Source organism: Canis lupus, chromosome 14 (assembly GCF_048164855.1).
Source record: "Canis lupus baileyi chromosome 14, mCanLup2.hap1, whole genome shotgun sequence".
In the NCBI taxonomy this organism is placed as follows: Eukaryota; Metazoa; Chordata; class Mammalia; order Carnivora; family Canidae; genus Canis; species Canis lupus.
Window position 1 is genome coordinate 47,849,625 of NC_132851.1, and position 17,473 is coordinate 47,867,097.

At 40.4% G+C, this 17,473-nt stretch overlaps 1 protein-coding gene and 1 long non-coding RNA gene across 10 annotated transcripts in view; one reads left to right on the forward strand and one right to left on the reverse strand.

Moving 5' to 3' along the window:
• Nucleotides 1-12,082, forward strand: part of LOC140604080 (uncharacterized) — a 29,288-nt gene extending 17,206 nt beyond the window's left edge. The window contains exon 2 of the long non-coding RNA XR_012007126.1: nt 11,483-12,082. This is a non-coding gene — a long non-coding RNA (uncharacterized lncRNA). The remainder of the gene's footprint in view (nt 1-11,482) is intronic.
• Nucleotides 1-17,473, reverse strand: part of SCFD2 (sec1 family domain containing 2) — a 413,274-nt gene that overhangs the window by 130,047 nt on the left and 265,754 nt on the right. The gene's annotated exons all lie outside the window — the stretch shown is intronic.

The window sequence follows — 17,473 nt, forward strand, 5'->3', positions numbered from 1 at the left end:
TGAATGTATTTGTTAACGGTGCTGTAGCTGCTAATGTTAGTGCACATTAATTAGATGATACTCTCTTTCAAATCAGAGTATGGTCCCACTGAACACTCACATGTATGGTCTAGAAGGGTTGGGGAAGGCCAAGGCCAGCTTACGCTCTGCATCTGTGAGTTAACGGGTCAAAGCTGTGGAACTGAGTAATACACGGACTATCCAGAGCCCGTCCAGCCAGTTTTTACAAATAGTTTTTAGGGAGCCTGAAGATGCTCAGGAAACTTAGGCAACTGCCAGTACTGTTCTCGCCTTCCTACCTCCCCACCCAGTCAGTCTGTTACCAACTCTTCAGTGATTCGCGTCCAAGTCGCTCTGGCGTTGGGATGGCCCAGTCCTTTCTCACTACCCGATGCCAGGGCCTATGTTTTTACAGAGACCAATTCAGATCTCCGAGGGGGCAGCCATCCTTCACCTTCCTGGGCAGTGGTGTGTGCCAGGCCTAGCCCCTACAGGCCTCCCAGACGTGGCCAGCGCAAGCAGGCATTGAAGAAGATGCAACTTGCATGTCTAGATTACTATTCAGCTGAGAGCCAAGCATGAATACTTGTCTCTGCCCTTTGATGAAAAGTTGGTGTAGAGGGTCTTAGACCAGGGTAGATGGTCTGGCTTATGTTCGAGTCGAAATTCTGTCCCAGACATTCCTCCCTCTAGAATTGCTCTTGCAGCCCCTCATCATCTTTCTGTAAACTCGAAGCCAGCATTAACATGATCCATTAAAAAAGCCTTCCATTCTTTTAGGAGTAATTTCTTTTTTTTTTTTTTAAAGATTTTATTTATTTATTCATGAGAGACACAGAGAGAGAAGCAGAGACACAGGCAGAGGGAGAAGCAGGCTCCCTGCGGGGAGCCCGATGTGGGACTCGATCCCAAGACCCCGGGGTCACGCCCTGAGCTGAAGGCAGATGCTCAACTGCTGAGCTACCCAGGTGTCCTTTAGGCTACCATGGCTAACATCTCTATCACTTGGATGATGGAACACAAATAATGTGAAATTTCCAATTAAAGCAGAAACCCATCTTAGAGCCACAAGCATCAACTTACCTGGCCATCATTGATGAATGATGCATTTGTCAAGCGTGTAAGGTCAATTTTAAATTATATCGAACACTTTCAAATACCCTGTCGATTTTCAACAACAAAAACTTTCAGTTGTTTTTTTAAAAATTGTCTTTAAAAGGCAATCTGGGGCAACTGGCTGGCTCAGTGGGTTAAGCATCTGCCTTCGGCTCAGCTCATGATGCCAGGGTCCTGGGGTGGAGCCCCGTGTCAGGCTCCCTGCTCAGCGGGGAGTCTGCTTCTCTCTCTTCCTCGGCTCCTTCTCCCCTACTCATGGTCTCTATCTCTCTCTCTTTCTCTCAAATAAATAAAATCTTCAAAAAAAAGTAAAAACCACAACACTGAACTTTTTATAAAAGGGAAAAGGTTTTACCTAGTTGATTTTTTATAATGGCAACTTCAATCTTTATTTATTTATTTATTTATTTATTTATCATTTTATTTCTGTAGATTCAGTTTAAAACTAACAGAGAGGGGGGCACCTGGGTGGTTCGGTGGTTGAGCGTCTGCCTTTGGCTCAGGTCATGATCCTGGGGTTCCAGGATCAAGTCCTGCATCAGACTCCCCGCAGGAAGCCTCCTTCTCCCTCTGCCTCTGCCTCTTTCTCTCTCTGTGTGTCTCATGAATAAATAAAATCTTAAAACAAAAATTAACAGAGATGACTACTTTTTTTTCTAAACTTGCAAATCACTCCCTGAATGGAAACACACTGTATGGTATGAACTTTCAAAGACACAGTGCTTGTTCTCCTTTGAAGTGTTTACAGTCTAGTGAGAGAGAGAAATACAAATAAATAATGGCGATACAATGCAGGATGAAATAAGTTCTCCAGGGGCATGTGTGGGGGGGGGTGAGGGTGTTAGGAACCGCTCCTCGGAGAAGATGACACTGGAGGTCTGTCAGAGTCTGAAGATGTGGGGGGAGAGGAAAGGAAGCGAGATGGTGGGGAAACGCATTTTAGGCCCTTTTGACGAGACTTTTCCAGTAAATTTCTTTTATATATACTTCAGCAAAATCTTGTTTTGTTCACACAGAATAAACAGTGCTGACAGATGAATAAGGTAGTTGTTCTTCTGCAGTGCTTCTAGCCTTGGCCCTGGAGACCGTAAGATAGAACCCAGGTGACACTCTGTGACGACTGGTGCCAAGCCAGCAGATGGAAAACATTACTGGGCCAATTCGAATCCAATGACTGGATGCCAGCGTCCCAATGTGAAAAATGAGGAGGGGCCACAGGTCCATGTATCATAGAGCATGATGGTTAACGCCACTAGGGATGTCAGCAAGTGATTTGTGGTTCTGTCGGAAGCACTTCTATCATTTCTTGTTAAGTTTTGAGGGGGTAGGAAACATATTATCTCTGGGAGGTTGGGAAAGGAGGGCGGACAGCAAAATGATGTCAAATGCAAGTTAACTCTTGGGCGATGCATATAAAAAGGCACAAACGTTGAAGAATGCTATTTTCTCTTCCTGGGGCCTGAATTTTTGAAATTGATAGTGACAAGGAGTAAGAACACAGTATCTTTCTGTCTTCTCTCTCCATAAGGCAGCCCTGAAAACATGCCCGAGCCGACCCGAACGGGGCCTCTGAGGCTATTAGAAGTGGACATTAAATCAGCCAGCAAATCTAGGAAGCCTGTATTCTGATTATTTCTTCCGATCTGCTTGGTTTTCTGAGAAATGTGCATGCCCGTTTCTAGAGTGCCACAAAGAGCTAGCAAATGAGAGGTCAGAAGGCAAAGGGAAAATATCTAATTGGGAGAATGGTGTACTTGAGAAAGGTTAGGCATTAGAGCTGAGAGACCTGGTTTGGAACCCCAGTTCTGTGTGACTTTGGCAAGTTTCAGCTTTTTCCTGATCTCTAAAGGGGGGGATTAATTCCTGCCAAACTACCTCACAGGGTAATTTAGAGATCAAAACAGAAGAGAGATAATACTTATGAGACTCAGCTGCAAAAAAAATGCAAGAGTAAAGTTTTTCTTCTTAACATTAAGTAACAACAGCAAAATAATTATAAACTGTATGTGTGTGGAGATTTTGCCATTTTTACTCACTGCTTTATCCCCAGTGCCTGGCACAAAGTTGCAGGGCAAGAATTACTTATTATATAAGTGAAAAAATGAGGCCTGTAAATCTATAGATTGAGCGGTGCTTAATACCCAGAAGGGTAAAGAAAGACACATTGCATTTCTTCAGTACATCACAGGCAAGTGATTTATGGTACATGTGGGTAGTTGTTTCTTCTTGAGGCCTTTGTGCATAGAGCCCAGTAAATATTTAGACTCAGGGGTGCATGGATCTAAATGTAGAATTAGCCATCAGGGAGGGAAAACCCTTTCCTGTGATACCACATCTAATTTTAAACAACTAGTTCCCTTCCCTACTTTCCATTCCTTCCTTCTGACCAGAATTTTCTCCCCAAAAGAGGAGTACTGCTGAGATGAGAAGTTGAAATCTGCAGCTGTGTCTCCAATTCAAGGAACTCCTGACTCCAACGGTACATTGGGAACATCGCGACACCGGCTTTCCAAAGCCTACTTTGGGAAAAGGAATCACAGACCCCTGTGGACCTGGCCCTGAAAATGATGGTGTGGCTACAGGCCATTCCAGGAATTCAGCAGACATAGCTCTTACTGAGAAGGTAGCGTCCAGGTGGGCAGAAGGCTGTGACATCAGTCCCCCCTTCCAAATTCTGACTAATCTGAGTTCTCTCTTTTCTTTGACTGCTAGGAAGCTCTGTGCCAAATCTAGACCAATATCAACTATATAAGATCCCGTGGCTTTTTAAAAAAATATTTTATGATTACATCAATGATTATCTTACATTCTGCTTCATTTTATTTTCTATTCGTCTTTTTGCCCTGGCATTACCACGTTTCTCTGGAAAACACTTTGGATCTCTTTCGGCCTAGTGTTAATAAATGCAACTCCCAGTGCCCATCTGGAGTGGAACCTGTTGAGTGTGAACCTGTAGTGGGTGTGCTCGTCATCACTGGCTGTGGCACACCCTTACCATGTGAAGGTAATCACTCTAGGGAAAACTGCATCCCCAACAGTGAGGTGGGAGGTTGCAGGTGGTAGGGGAAGCCCTGCTGGCGACAAGTTAGAGTTCCAGAGACGGGGTCCTCCCAGTGAAGCTGAGGCTGACTTGGAACGTAAACTCCACAGTCAGCAGCGTCTGTGTTCCTGGGCATGTGGAAACAGCCAATGGAAACCTCCTATTTTCAAGCCGTCTGCTTTCGTTAAATACTTGTGGCTGAGTTTCTAAAACCATAATGGCCAGTCCTAGCCTTCCCCAGGAAACATGAAGACTTGAAGATTCGTTAATCTCCCCAATATGAAGGATTCTGGGCTACATTTTGGCGTCAGAAGAGTTCACTAGAGTGGTGATGGCTGGCTCAATTCTTTTCTCGTTCAACTCAAACAGGCTAACACTGAAAACCAGACTTTTTACCTGGCATATTCCAGGCAATGGGGTAATGGGATTTAAAGCCTTGTATTAAAAAAAAAAAAAAAAAAAAAGGCATGATTGACTTGGAGGACTCTATGTAAGAAAAAGAAAACAAAAAAACTTCCTCCCCTATGTAAGGGGAGTAAGTTTGAGGAAAAATGACAGAGTAGCCAATTAATAGGTATTTGGTGAGTAAAAGTTTGAATGAATAAATGGTAGGCTAGGACACTATCAGTCCTTTGTAAACTCTTAGTTTGGCCTGTTTTGAAGACTGGCTATCTAATGCCAAATTGGAACAATTACCTTCTGCCAAAATTTTACAAATTCTATTATAAAAATAAAATATTCTATTTCTCCCCAGTAATCATTGATAGCATTTTTATTAAAAGGTTATTTTTTAAATATTTATTTATTCATGAGAGACAGAAAAAGAGAGAGAGAGAGAGAGAGGCAGAGACACAGGCAGAGGGAGAAGCAGGCTCCACGCAGAGAGCCTGACGCGGGACTCGATCCTGGGTGCCCAGGATCACGCCCTGGGCTGAAGGTGGCGCTAAACCGCTGAGCCATCCGGGCTGCTCTAAAAGGTTATTTTTGATGCCTACAGCTGTCTCCTTTTCCTGCAGCTGCTCTGAATAAGGTTCTTCACTGACCTGTGGAATTATGTTACTGCAGAAGGGGTCCAGTATCCCTTGGTCCCTGTTCTGTCCCCACTCCCACAATCACATAGTGGGTCAGATTATCCCAAGCTCAAGCAGTCTGAAAAAGGCAGTCCTTGTAACCCAGAGGCATTAATACGGCTTCTAAAATTGTGCGTTTTTTCCCCCTTCTCAGAATATATCTACTTAGACTCTGTATCTGGTATACTGGGTCCCCTGGTTATACTGTCCTCATGTATTCGTGGCCAAACAGGGCACGTATGATTGAGCCATCCTTTGAGCACCTCCATAGCCCTGCTGCGTTTGGTTTGCTGAAAGCTTCTATTATGATAGTTAGGAATCAGAGGAATGGAATGAAAAGGAGAAGGGGGGCAGGAATAGAAGGGAAGGTGGCCTTCTGGGTGGCCACCTCTGAAATAGAAATCTACACTTGCTCATATAAACACCACACTAAGTTCTTCAAATTCTCAAATCACATTTATACACTTAAAAATATCTTTATTTCCAAGTTGTCCTGGATGAAACACAGATGGGGATATCTATTTTATAACAAAATGAGAAAATCAACACTAAAGCAAACATTTTTGCTAGTCCACGAAAAAACATTTTTCAGTTTAATTGATGCCAAACAGCACTGATAGTTCCAAACCCAGAAATGCATCAAAGAAAATGGAATACTCTCTGTGCTGCTGATAGAAAATGCCTAGGAAGTACAATTTAGAGATCACGCCTCCAGGAGGAAGAGAGGTCCTTCCAATCTCCAGGGTTTTGGTCAAAGCACAAGTCTGTACTTCCAAAGCCTTCACAGCATGTTGTATGGTGCTATCGCACCTCCCAGCCCCCTCTTGATATGGCCAAGGTCATCATATTTCCATTATAAATGCTAAAGACTCGAGTACAAAACAAAAAGGAATTTATAAAAGGTACTTAGTCCATGTAGAAGAAACTACACACTGTGAGCTCTTTGAAGGCAAGGACCTTGTTTCTCATTCCTTCTGATAGCCCACGTGGCCTGCTGAGTTGCCCTACAGGAGACTCGGAATTCATTAATTGGAGTATGATTCTTGAGTTCATGGATCTAATTTTTAAAGAGCAGTTTGTCAAAATCTCCTCTTTGTTAAATACAAGTATATAATGAATTTGCTTTGAACAAATGCAATATTTTTTGGCACAAGGACAATATTCATTCCATATATTTTAAGTTTCAAGAATCTTTTTACTTAGACTGAATTGTTCTCAACACCTACTTGAATTAACAAGGATGATATAAACTACTAAGGTTTTTCATTTTCTTCTTTCCTCTTCTCAGAAAAACTCCATCAAATTTTTCCCAAAAAGTAAGCTCTTATCCCAGGAAAAAAATATACTACCTCCCCGCCTCCAATTCTTTGTGTTAAGTTGTTACACTAGGAGTTTTTGTTCCCTACTGTTGAAGCTGTGCTTCTGTTCTCCTTAAGAGATACTGGGGATGCTCTGCTTCTAGGAATAGAATTTCCTACTTGTAAAGGAACCTTTGAGAACATGCGGTCCAGGTCCTTTATCTACAGAAGAGAAAAACTTGCCCAAAGCCCACTGCTAATTCAAGGTGTGACTAAGCTCCACTAGGGTAGGAACTAACACTGCGTTTCCAGCGTCTCATACAATGCCTGGCACACAGTAGATATTCAATAGATACTTGCTGGATAAACAGATGGCTTCAGAGGAGCTGAAAATGCCATCCCTGAGTGTCCTGACCAGTCCTTCTAGGACACCATGGTCAAACCACAAGCCCAGTTTTGCAGCCCCAAAAGGGAAATGGGGATACACAGTGCATGCTTGGAGATGGGCTTCTCTGGGGCTTAACTAATCTCCTGCTGGTTGTGGATACCAGGATGAAGTTGTATTGAGAATCCTACAAATCCACACTGGCTTACTGTCGTATTGCTCTTTCCTAACCTCTTTTAGACAGTCATTCTGGGAACCAGATCCTTCTGATTGTCTGAACTACTCCAGAACTTCCAGGCAACCAGAGCAGTGACAAAAGTTTCTTCAAGGTCACTGGAATAGGGTGTGGTCCATGGCAATAGAAGCTTAATGAAACGCAAACTTTCTAACTTAAACCATTAAAAAAGAAAAAGAGGAAAAAGCAAGGACTGGAGAATGACAAATTCCAAAGTTGAAAATGGTTACTAAACTCTTCCAGATTTTCCCTACTAGTAAAAGTGTGAAGTTATAACTTCTGACCAAATGAGCTGTGCACGCTTTACTCTTTGGAAACAGCAGTGTATTATGAACTGTCACTCTAATACCCCAACCGAATCAATATACGCCAACAGAATAGATGCTCTTGGGTTCCTACTGACTAGAGCAGCAGTGAGTGGGCCTGTCTCTAACTGAGACAGCCCCATCCAGAGCCATGGACTTGTCTGCCTGGAGTGCTCCAAACTCAGAGGTCTGCAAACACACTGCCAGCCCAGCCAGCTCCTCCACCCTTGCTGGCTGCCTTCGTCTGCTCCTTCTGGGGGCCTGCACCATCATTCCTCAGGCCCACACTCTCCTTCCAGACTGTCTGAGGTCCTCTTTGTGCAGTTCTTCCCAGGAAAGAACTGGTCCAGTTCTGCAGTGACCTGGTGGTGACCTTGGTAAAAATGGGTGAGGCTGCCCAGTGTTGGTTTGCTGACAGGCTTGGACAAGGTGATTAGAGAGATCCCTCTCAGCCCCCAGGGTCTATTCCAAGTACTCTTTGCATTCATCACTTTGGTGGTTCTTTAAATTCTTTACCTGGAAATCTGGTCATAGAAGAGTAGGAGTAATTAATATACAGATATTTAATGAAAACTAAGTACATTTTTGTGCTAATTCAGATTCCATTATTTTTTCTGAGATGGACTTTTTTTGGCAGGGGCTAATTAGACAAAGGCTGCCACTATTTTTATTTTATTGGTAAAAAAAAAAAAAGAAGTATCAGTGCATCGTGGTAAAACTCGGGTTTTGTAGAATTCTTTGTGAATTGTACTCATTACTTCTGTGTTCTGCAGATATGTGTTCTTTGTCCAACTAAATTATCAGGAAGTAACTGTTATATTCCTTCCTGACATGGCTCAATGCCACCTATTCAGTATGGATGGAAGAAAAAAAGGGAGGGAAGGATAGAGGAAGGGAAAGAGGAAGAAAAGAAAGATCTTCCCCAGGGTTCTGAGCTTCCCCTGGTCAAGCATTCAATGGGTTAAGTATATAGAGGGAATGACTGCCTGGCTCTTTTCAAGTTTGCTAAAGTAGTTTTTTTTTTTTTTTTTTAAATTTCTCTACCACAGTGTTGTTTCACTTGCTTGATGAAAAGTCCTCAGGGCTTTTGAGGGTTAGGTAGGCCAGCATATAGTAAGCTAGTAATCTAAACAGGAGAGACAGATGGAAGGGGGTTGTTTTCTGAACATTTCATTGATAAAGGCCTGTGGCATGTTAGGTACCTTGCTTTAGGATCCTGTTGGTCAAAACCAGAAAAAAAAAAAAAAAGGCAATTTCTAATACTCTGTCCTGTTATAAGAAGACAAACTTTTAGTAGTAAAAGGTTATATATTTTTGAGTTTATGCCAATATCAAATGTTTTCAAGCTATAAACTTTTCCTTCTGATGTGTGGTGTGTATGTGTGTGTGCACGTGTGTGTTTGAGTGTAAGAGGGAATTATTTTGGAATTTCACACTTTCCTTATTAGGAAGAATCTGGAAAAGTTTAACATTAAACTTCATTTTGGGAAAAATCCTACTAAGACTATTTAAACCAAAGGGTGCACATATTATTTCTTATTAACTTTGTTCTCCCCCATGCCCAACTCTGCCTTAAACAATGCAAGTGTTTAATGACCTGAGTTTAACTATGAAATGTGTTCTCTTGGACTTCATTAAGTTATAAAGAAATGCATAGTCTAAATGGGATTTGGTAGCTTCATTTCTCGGGATGGATTTAGCGGCAATATGGCAGACCTTTAAAGTTCATTACTTTGAATAAAGTGTCTAAAATATAACCACATATATATGATCATCTGATTTTGGTAAATGTGCAAGGCAGTTCAATGGACAAAGATAAATCTCCAAAGAATGGTGCTAAAACAATTGGACATTCATAAGTAGAAAGATGAACCTCAATATCTCCCTCTTTTTTAAAAAAGATTTTTATTTATTCATGAGGCACACAGAGAGAGGCAGAGACACAAGCAGAGGGAGAAGCAGGCTCCCCACAGGAAGCCCAATGTGAGACTCAATCTCAGGACCTTAGGACTACAACTTATGCCACAGGCAGATGCTCAACCACTGAGCTACCCAGCGTCCCAATATCTTCCATTTTATATGAAAACTAACTCTACATGGATCAAAGATCTGAGAGTATGAAATAAAACTATAAAACTTTTGGAAGAAAATGTAGGAGACAATTGTTGAGGTTTTAGGTTAGGCAAAGCTTTAGATGATAACAAAATCATAATCCATTTTTAAAAAGATAAATTGGACATCATCAAAATGTAAAGCTTCTGATCTGCAAAAAGACACAGTCTGCAAAGACAAATATGATCTGGGAGAAATATTTGTATAACAACATCTGATAAAGAACTTGTATCCAGAAAATACAAAGGATGCTTAAAACGCAATAAGAAAACAATCCAAGGAGAAAATGGGAAAAGATTTGAATAGACACATTACCTAAGAAGATACATGAATGGCAAATAAGTATACAAAAGACACCCAATATTATGAGTCACTAGGGAAATGCAAATTTAAACCACAATGAGACACCATGACATACTATCAGAATGGTTCAAAAAACAAAAAAAGCTGACAATATCAAGTACTGGCGAGAGTATACATAACTAGAATGCTCACACATTGCTGGTGGGAACCAAAAATGGTTACAGGCACTTTGGAAACAATCTAGCAGTTTCTTAGAAAGTTAAACCTATACTTATCATGTGACCCAGTAATCCCACTTTTGGGCATGTACTCAAATGAAATTAAAGCTTACATTAACACAAAAACCTAAACATGAATATTTATAGTGGTTTTATTCATAATTTTAAAAACCGGAAAGAATCCAAATGTCCTTGAGCTGGTGAACGGACACAGGAACTGGCACCTCCATACAATGGAAGACTATTGAACAATAAAAATAAATGAACTACAGGTACACATAGGAACACTGATGGATAAAGACACATTATACTAAGTGCAAGAAGCCGTATCCAAAAGGCTACATCCTGCATGATTCCATTTTTATGCTATTCTAGAAAGAGTAAGAGTATAGGAACAGAAAATAGCATAGGGATTGCCAAGGGCTGGTGGTGGGGGAAGAGTCGACTACAAAGGAACAGTATAGTAAAAGTGTTAGAGTGATGAACTCTGCATCTCCATTGCCATGGTAGTTACATGACTGCACTCATTCGTCTAAACTCATAGAACTTTACTCTACTTTCACATACAGTGAATTTTCCTGTATGTAAATTAAAAAGTAAATTGAACAATATCTCATATAAATGTCCATCAACAGAGGATTGTTCAAATAAATTATGGGCCACTTCCCCCACGGAATGAAATATTTGTTAAAAAAGAATAAAGTAGGTTTGTACATAATAGCAAGAAAATGTGTAAGAGAGAAAAACAAGTTGTAGAAGTGTAAGCAGAGGGTGAATCCAATCCATTTTAATGAATATATGCGTGTGTTTATTAGTAACTCTCTAGAAAGAAAATATGGAGAAATACTCTCCAAGATAGTCTCAGAAAGACATTTTGAGAGGTTGGATGATAAAGGGCTTTCATATTCTATACTTGCCATATTATAATGATGTATGGACTTTTTAGACAAATAGATTTTTATTCAGAATGCAAAGTTATAAAGTTATAAAATCTGATATCTTGAGCTGAAGATATGCATGTATTTTCCTATAAAAGCACAGAATTTAAGTGAGTTTTCCTCCAGGCACTTAAAAATAGGTTTTTAGCAATATTTGAAATGGAAGTTCTATTCTGAGGTTAGAGTCATATTTGAAGGTGAGATTGGCAATTTCCCTTTGAGCCGGCATTTGTATTCCCAATCAGCAGCTGTTTGCTAGGTTTAAAAGAATATTTTATATAACTAAATGAAAAAGGCAAACCAATACAAGACATATCTTACAAGCACTAGTGCAGGTAAAATCAAAGCTTTTTACATCTCCAAACCTTAGGACTTTTAAACACTTAATGTTCTCTCAGATATAAAGTTGTCTTTTCACAGAAAAATGTCTAATCACTTTAAAACCACATCTATCTGTTACAGGCCAGAGAACTCACCCCAGCCAAACAAGACAAGAAAAATCTATGATAAACATGAGAACAATCCAACAATGAACACAATGTCACAGTTCAACTAAACCCTGGGATCTTGGATATTTTCTTGGAACGTACCACTTCAATGCAAGCCAGAATATGGAAGTTTTTATTACGATTGCATTCAGGAAAATAAAATGGCGGTCCTACAAAATTTTTAAGACTGTTGGCCAATGTTAGGCTTTAAGTGTAATATTTTTTGAAAACGTTAATTGGAAGCACAAATTGACTCTTCAAGAGTCACACAGTTCCCAGAACATTCCTTAATAAGAACAGCATGTGGAAGAGATGCTTCTGAACAGAAAAATGAATACAAGTCTAGAAAATCCCGGCTTTCTGATTTACCAAGCTATGTATTGGGACTCCCTGGAATCCACTAAGAGAACTCTATAGATATAGTTGTGGTTGCCCCCACAACCCCCAACCCTGCTCTCCCACAGGGCTGGCAAATCTCTTCATGAGTCTGAAGACAATTCCATCGACCAGGGAGTCTGCCAAAATGGAGTCACCTTTCCTTGGATCACTCTCAAATAAAGGTGATTGGATTTTTTGTTTTTGGATACTTTTCAGATTGATAAATGGGCTTCTATGTATTTCCTTACAGATGTCCAAATGTTCACAGAAGAGCTTGTATTATATAGCTTCCATTTTAACAGTTTGGTTTTAATGAATACGGATTTGAATGGAGAAATCATGCCTTTCATCTGAAGCCCCCAAAACTTCGCTGTTAGGATTTTGACTCTAAGTATAAAAGGATAGGGGAAGAGAACATAGAAGACACCCTTGTTATAAGGGGAAAAAAATTATACTATTTTAATGCTAAATATAAAATAGTATTAAAATAGTATTAAATATTTTAAATATTTAATAATATTTAATTTAATATTTTAATACAAAAATATTCCTTCAAACAATTTGCATCTTGCTGTTTCCTTCCACAAGCACCATGGTTTTCTCTCATTCCACTATAGACGGTAGTTGGGTTGCTCTAACCAACTCCCCTAAGAATTCGGAAAAGCTCGTCTGTGCTTTCACTTTCCATTTCATTAAAGAGGAAGAGAAATTGATTCTTCCTTAGTGGAGAATCCATTTGGAATCAGAGACTGGTTTTCGGACCATGGTCTAAAATATATACCATAGGTGTTCAATAAACGTTCATTCTCCCTCTCTGCTCACCCTTAACTCTTGACTCTCTCACTTCCAATCCAGGTTGCATATCCAATGATCAGATCTATCAAAATAAGAGCCTTAAAACATCAATCTCATCCAGCAACTTCCTTGGTCAATATTTTCCAAGTGACTCCCGACTGCCCATAAAACATAGTCTGAATTTCTCTTCCTATTCAAGGAAGAGGGTATTCAAGGCCCTCTGTAATCTGACTCTGACTCCGGCCCATTTTTAAGACAAATTTCTAATAGATTAGCCTTCTCACTGACTCCTTCTTCTTCTTCTTTTTTTTTTTTTTTTAATTATTCCTGTCTTTAAATGGTAGGTCCTAGGCAAATCCTCCACTATCCTTGAGGTAAAGCCGATCTTTTGCATGAGGACTGACTGCCCCACTCTTGCCTCTGCTGGGTCACAATAATCATAGGGATAGCTGTCATGTAATTGGTGCCTCTTGCACCAGTCATGCACTTCCCATACATTATGTCATTTCATCATCAGCACAATGTGTACCAAAGGCATTTTGATCTTTACTTTCTAGACAAGGGAACTGGAGCCCAGGGATATTGACTTAACACCATGCTGCTGTCACAGAATGGTGAAAACAAGATTCTCTCTTGACTCTCTGATCCTAGAGCCACCTCTCTTTCTCTGTCTCTATGTTGCCTTCTTCTATCTCTTCTGCTCAGAACCTTGTCCAGATTTTTCTTGGAATCACTTGATGCTTAATCTCATTCTGTCTTGAGTTGCTAATTACATGTTCATGTTTGCTTATCTTCTTGGTGTGGCTTCCACTGTGAGAGGACAATGACCTCACCCTACTAACAAACCGCCTACACCAGCATCTAGCACAGTGCTGTGGACATATAACAGGGATGCAATGGGTGAGCATGGCCTGAAATCCTGCATGCATATTCCTTTTTGAACTGGATTCTTCCCTGGCTTCCTATTTCTGTCACTGGCACTCTTTGTTGGGGTACCTGGGGTAGTTCAGTTGGTTGAGCATCTGACTTGTGGTTTTGGCTGGGGTTGGTTGTGGTCTCATGAGTCATGGGATTGAGCCCCACATCAGACTCCGTGCTCAGCAGGGAGTCTCCTTGAGATCCTCTCTTTCCCTCTTCTCCTGCCTCTCCAGGTTCGCTCAGGTGTGCTCTCTCTCTAAAATAAATAAATAATATTAAAAAAAATAGCACTCTTTGCTGAGTTACTATTATTAAATGAATTGCTAGATCTTTCTATCCTTAGCTCATGTACCTACCAGAGAGTGTGACTCATAAAGGATACTATGTAAGAGATGAGTTTACTCTAACACCAATTTTCTAGAATTAATGAAGTACTGAATGAACACACAGAGTTAAGTAAATCATCTGAAGGATCTTTATTTATAAACAATCCACACAATTCTCTAACCACACCTCAATTTCATATTATGGGGCTCATTCAAACCAAAATTTAATTTCCTACAATGTAATAAAGATGAAATAATTTGAGATTCAAATGTTTCATTATGGAAGCTTGTTAGTATGAAAAACAGAAAGCATATAGCTGTGTTTAGTATAGATACTTTGCTTTCTGACTAGTTTGGCTGAAAATTTCTTTAGAATGCTCTCAATTGTATTGCGTCTTGGCCTTTTGGCTAAGATCAAGTGTAAAATGCTCTAAATTGTGCAATGATAAATCTCTCTGTTCTTTGAGTTTCCTGCCCGTTCTGCAAACCACAGCTACATTAAGTTCTTCCAACGTACACTTATTGCACATTACCTCTTAGTAGCAAGTTCCTTATGGAACTTCCAACGTTGCCAACACGCACTGTGCTTTTCTAATGGCTCATCTTACTGGTGGATTTTGTAAAGGATCTTTACCAAAAGTGAAGATAACTAATTTTGAAAAACAGAGGTTAAGATTTAAGGTTAAACTTGTTGATATGAGAATGAGTGAATGAGATAAAACCCTTGCTGAACCTAAATATTTGCTCAGGTTTGGCATATTTATTCATTTCCCTTCTTTGGTGAAAAGAGAGAGAACCACAGGGACTATTTCATCTATAAATCTGCTACTAGACATATGCTGTGCGCGCATTTTCATAAAGACTTTTATTATGTGATCCTTAAGCAGCATATCCGTGCCAGCTGGTGGGCTGGAATATAAAACACATCTCTCAGAAAAAGCTATTATTGGGTCAATAATATGCTAATTAAAAGGGCTTGTGCAACCATCTGTGGGATCCCCTATAGTAGAGGCTTGTTTCTAGAACCCTCAGCATCGCTGCATCTTATGTTGTCTCTAATGGTTTACTGATGCCTGACATTCTCACGGATGATGATGGGGAAAAAAGTGTTGGTGAGCCTAGTGGATCCCCAGCTATGTTTTACAGTTAATAGGGATTTACAATCATTGCACCTAACTTGATAAACTTCAAGAGTTTCTTTTTTTTTTTAATATTTTTTTCTTTATTTATTTATGATAGTCACACACACACACAGAGAGAGAGAGAGAGAGAGAGGCAGAGACATAGGCAGAGGGAGAAGCAGGCTCCATGCACCGGGAGCCCGACGTGGGATTCGATCCCGGGTCTCCAGGATCACGCCCTGGGCCAAAGGCAGGCGCCAAACCGCTGCGCCACCCAGGGATCCCAACTTCAAGAGTTTCTATGGAGTTAAGTTACTCTAATGCATAGAATTCTATGCAGAATATATCAACATCACATTACATTTACCTATTTACAACACATGTGCACAGTAAAACGGCATTTAGGTCAGGAGAGGAGACGCCTGGTGTAAGCAACTAAGTGAATAACTTGTGCATCTCGGGCCAGCACTTTGGGTAGTGTAAGAATTTCATTTTGCAACAGTAAGTATTGGGTGAAGATGAGAAGGATAAAGAGAATGAGACACTGTCTCTGGCTCTGAAAATGGAAGAGCCACTTCGTACATGTGGTTAAGGGTTGGTTCTACGTAGCTCTTGAGAAATGCACAAATAGTTGCTTCAAAATCATGCTTCACTGTTTCAATGGCAATAAAATTATTTGGAACTGGTGATGCTAAAATACTTGAGTTTTATTGTCAAGTATTCCATAGCATAGTCTATTTCCCTAACCTTACCCAGCTCCTCATTTCTGTTTTGCGCTGCCCTCGAGAGTTTCTTTCTTTCTATATTTGTCCTCTTTCAATGTAATAGCATGGAGCACAGAACACTCCATTCTGCTGAGATAAGCTGAGGGACAAAAAGACTATGTCAAAAAGATAAAATATCTCTCAAATATACATAGAGCCAATGCCTGGTCTCCTAGGTCTAATGAAGTTATAGACAGGCTTTTCTCAGCAGAGCCGTGTAGCACTTCTGATGGCTTCTAGGTCCTTTGGTAATTGATATCCTTGACATGGTTTATCAAGCTGGTCTTGGTTGGACTGTTACAGGGTTTTCTCTGGTTGTCTAATATGCCACGGCAGTAGAACTGCCATCAGTTAGTTCCCCAACCCAAATCTAGAAGTGCATAAAGTCACTGCTCTGGTTTCAACAACCCGATATTAAAGACATTTATTTCTACATAGGTAGTATAAGGCTTCTCCTAAACAACAACAAAAACCCCCAAAAAACAAAACGAGACACCCCTCCTCCCCCACCGCCAAAATCTGAGAATGTGGCTCTGACTCCCAAATGGCCACAATCAGCTAGTGCTGAGCAGGAGTGCCCAGTCCCTGTGGCATGATTCAGGTCTCCTTAGCACATTTCTACCTGTCTGGTCCCCGCAAGCATTTGACTCTGTAATCTCTGTAGAATTTAGGCTAAGACACATTACATAAGGCCTAGTCAATATGATTTCCGTATTTGTATGAATCAAAACAAACTTGGCTTTTACCAAGATGTATGACTAATTTTAGGATGCCATTGAATGTGTGTGTTTGACAGCTGATAGTGATGGAGCGGAGGGAAAAAAAAGCACAAGACTGAGAAACCTAATCCTTGTCTTGGTTTTGTGAGTCTCATTTTTAGGCCTCAGTTTCCAAGGAGTCCATAAGTATCTGATTTATGTCATTAAAAAATGAAGTCCAAAAAAACCAAGATGCATGCTTACCTGTACTACATGTCCACTGGAGTTCCCCGGAGAACTACTATGTGCCACACAGATAACAGAATTAGTCCTAATGCTCGGCTGAAGAGTATTCAGGTATTATAAGGCAAGCCTGCCGACGTCTATCAGTGTTCTGACAATATTTTGCAACGTTAGCAGGAATTGTTGCTTTTCAACAGTATCTACATGCTCTTTTACGTTGCCTAGCCTTCCTAGGGGTAGCTTGGCCACCTGACTAATCTGAACAAAATTAGTGAAGGTTATTTGTGTAATTGCTCAGCTAATATGGTTAAGGGCATGTGTTCCATCCTGACATTCCGTCTCCCTTGCTCCCCACGCCTTCTACCTTATTTGCCTGCTTCGAGTAGAAGTCGGCAGAGCCTCAGGAGGGCTCCTAAGTCCCTAATTAGGGGCAAGGTGCCTGACCACGTCAGGGTTTAATGTGAGGGAGAAATAAGCTGCTGTTGCAGGAAGCCACAACAATTTCAGGATTCACTTGTTATCACAGTGTAACTTAGCTTTTTAATAGAACAAGGGAGAGAAGTAAATTGTCTGCCAATGCCGAGAGAAGACCGCAGCTGTCATCTACAATCCAGAACTTCAAATTTTTTGTATTCACCAAAATGCTTTAATTCATTTCAAGCATTGTATTAAGCTTATATTAAACTAATGAATTTTAATTGTTTTTTGTAATATTTTCATGT